This window comes from Phocoena phocoena, chromosome 7 (assembly GCF_963924675.1).
Source record: "Phocoena phocoena chromosome 7, mPhoPho1.1, whole genome shotgun sequence".
In the NCBI taxonomy this organism is placed as follows: domain Eukaryota; kingdom Metazoa; phylum Chordata; class Mammalia; order Artiodactyla; family Phocoenidae; genus Phocoena; species Phocoena phocoena.
In genome coordinates this window covers 81,974,168-81,977,473 of record NC_089225.1, presented here as the reverse complement: position 1 = coordinate 81,977,473, position 3,306 = coordinate 81,974,168, and the positions used below count along the sequence as shown (strand labels likewise).

At 34.0% G+C, this 3,306-nt stretch overlaps 1 non-coding gene across 1 annotated transcript; it reads left to right on the top strand.

Moving 5' to 3' along the window:
* Positions 1 to 250: 250 nt before the first annotated feature.
* On the top strand, positions 251 to 324 carry TRNAG-ACC (transfer RNA glycine (anticodon ACC)). Its single transcript has one exon. It is a non-coding gene; the product is annotated as a tRNA-Gly (tRNA).
* The last annotated feature ends 2,982 nt before the right edge of the window (positions 325 to 3,306 follow it).

The window sequence follows — 3,306 nt, the reverse complement described above, 5'->3', positions numbered from 1 at the left end:
AACTAGTTAGAGCTATTTGTATAATGTTGAGTCCTGAGTTATATGATTTTACAGAAAAGAAATCATTGTTTTCACATTTTTCTTCTTAAGAAACCGTGATTCCTGCTGTTCATAGCCAAAATTTAAAAGCAAGAGATTTGCCCACTTACATACTAATATGTGATCAGAGTATACAATTTGCCCTTCATGATGCCCAGAAAGGTCTGAATCATACCTTACAACTTATTCAGAAATACTATGACTAGGGAATTCCCTGGCAGTCCAATGGTTAGGGGCTCTGCACTACCATTGCAGTGGGCCCAGGTTCAATCCCTGGTCGGGGAACTAAGACCCTGCAAACGGCATGGCCAAAATAAATAAATAAATAAGTTTATCAGTAAGCATTTGTTGAATCCCTTTTGGGTGTATAACTTTACACAAATGCTATAACAACTAAATTTTATTTTATTTAAAAAAAAATTTTTTTAGTACAACTAAATTTTAAAAGCTCTCTATTTCAGTATGATGAGCATAACACAGTTAATGTTGTCAAAGAAGCATTAAAAGCATATTTCTAATTATTTCAGGTACAATTATTTGATGTGTGAAAATCTTATTTCCCCAGAAAGACATAATATTGGAGAGTAGTGGCTAAATCATATGCCACTACATACCCAGAAAATGTTCAATAAATAGTAACTGAAGTGAAAAGCCAATTGAGGACACAAAACAAGGCAAAAATATTTGATCCTGAATAGGCTTATTTGTATCTTGAGGATTAGAAAAAAATCATAATTAACATTTATTTCTTAATGCACATTTTCAAATGCTTAATACTTTTTCTATACTTTTTCCAGTTATTAAGCATGTCAACAGTTTCTCACTTAGATGCTGAGGCTGTTGCATAAGCTTTTGAAATGCACTGAAGTTAGAAAACAAGACTGTTTTATGGCCTTACACTCTAGTTTTTCTGGCTTTTGATAAATATTTATCTGGCCTTTCATAATGACCTCCAAAAAACTGCACTGGATTATCTGCTTGCAGAAATTACGCAAATAATTTCAAGAGCAGCTGAAGCTACTGTAATACTCATCTTCACGACCTTCACCCTGTGCCAAACAAGTACATATTCATCCTTTTTAGATGCCCCTGAAACACAGAAATATCTACATCAAAACTTACTTTTTCCTTTCTTAATCTTGAATTTCCCTAGTTAAAATTGATTAGATATTTAGAGCTAAAATGTGATGTTTTTATTTTCCAAACATAAAACAAATCACACTTTAAAATTTGAACCTCTTCCACTTGAATGTGTTCCTTTTCCCTTCAACTAAAAGACTATTTTTTTTTAACTGTACAATTCAGTGGAGTTTATTATTTTACTAATGTATAGCTGATGTACTATATTATATAAGTTACAGATATATAAAAGACCATTTTTAAAACCTCCTTTGCAGTAGGAAATCAAGTCCTACAACAAATTTAGGATAAAATCTTTGTTTAAATTTGGTCTCAAAAATGTTCAAAAAGCAAGGTGACTACCTACTCTTTCTTATGGAGAGAAATCCAATTTTCAGTTATAAAAATAGCAATTTAAAAGCAGGCTGATCATGGGCTGCTCTCAGGGCACAACCCCATTTCACTCAGCATGAGGCTTACAGTATCTCTGGCATCTTTAATATACTTTTGCTTCAAAACCATCATTGCCTTCTACTGGCTAACTCTGCTCTTGGGGTGATTGTTTGCCCATGTATAGTTCTCAAATTAATCAATTTTTTCAGAATATATCTGCTACCATACAGAAATGGGCTCTATACGTTTATTCTTCTTAAAGCACAGAATTAAAAAATGGAACCACCAGACTTGGGGATTATTTTTCTCTTCTAAATATTACAGAATTGTCTTCCCATATACCAAAAATAAACGCCTTTAGGAAAATTCACTAAACACAAACTATTACTAGAATGGTTTCAAAGCTAAGGATTACTCATGTGCATTCTGTTTGCCAAGTTTTTATGTAGAACATCTGTAAGAAATCTTATTTGCCATTGTCTTGCCTTCCTACATCTCCCTATAAGGACTTTTTTTTCTCTTGGTCACAAAGCTTCAGTAATAGAAAAATGGGAAAGGAGGGGGAAATTTGATGGGGTGATTAAGCTAAGTAACAATTTTCTAGTTAAAAGGCTAATGATGAACATCACATTTCCGGGTGTCCATTACCACACTTATCTCAGTATAACTAAGGACAATTCTGTAGCTTTATGAACAAAGGTCCTCACAATATTTCCACTTTTATCCCCCTTTTTTATCCCCTAGGGTCCAGAAGTCTAGACACACAGAACCTCTTACAGTTTGCTAAACAATCCAGGCCCTTTCCCAAATTTTACTTTCTTTATAACTTACAAAAAATTTATTTTTAATTTAAAAAGGCCGGGGGAGTTCTATAATTTTCTAAAGATTATTTCTTTCACCTGCAAAGCTGTTCGCTGCCCCTTCTCCAGGCAATCTTCTATTCTCTTTCAAAACCCAGCCCTAATTGTTACCTCCCAGGTCAGCATTACCTGCCTTGTCTTCTGTGTTCCCAAAAAAGCTTTGTCCACCCTCTGGAGCAGTGTAACATTCCTATTCTATTTTTATTGCTCCTGATTTTGATTTGGGAAGGGAGGGGACTATGGGTAATTTTATTTTCTTCTTTATACTTTTCTATACTTTTTTGACTTCCTACAATATATTATATTTTTTAATTAGAAAAATGTAAATATTATCTCAAAATAGTAGTTCAGGACAAAGAAAATAAAAAGCAAGTAACTTTTGGTATCCAGAACAAAAATTATACTCAAGGTAAGGAAATGCAAAAAAGTTAAGCAAACTCTCTGCATTTTATCAAAAAACAAATTACTTCACAGATGACACTTTTATCATCGGTACCATGTCCTAATATATATTTAAATCTTCTGGATATGTTAACATTCTGTTTACTACTCTGGTTCATTACCTATTACAGGTGTGACTTTTTTTATTTTTTCTATTTTATTGTATTATACCGTTCATGTATTATATTGTGTCATTCCTCAAGTCCGTGGTGGAATAGAAAGGGTGTAAATAAGTCATTCGGGACCTAGAATTTTAACTGTTGCTGGCAGGTTCCACCAGATCCACATATTTAGGTGGAATGGGAATGCTTCTGCAGAACAAGGCATCATGAAGACAGCAAAACAGCTAAACACGTGGCTAAAATCCATAGTTTAAAAGGGCTCCCAGGCTTCCCTGGTGGTGCAGTGGTTAGGAATCTGCCTGCCAAAGCAGGGGACATGGGTTCAATCCCTG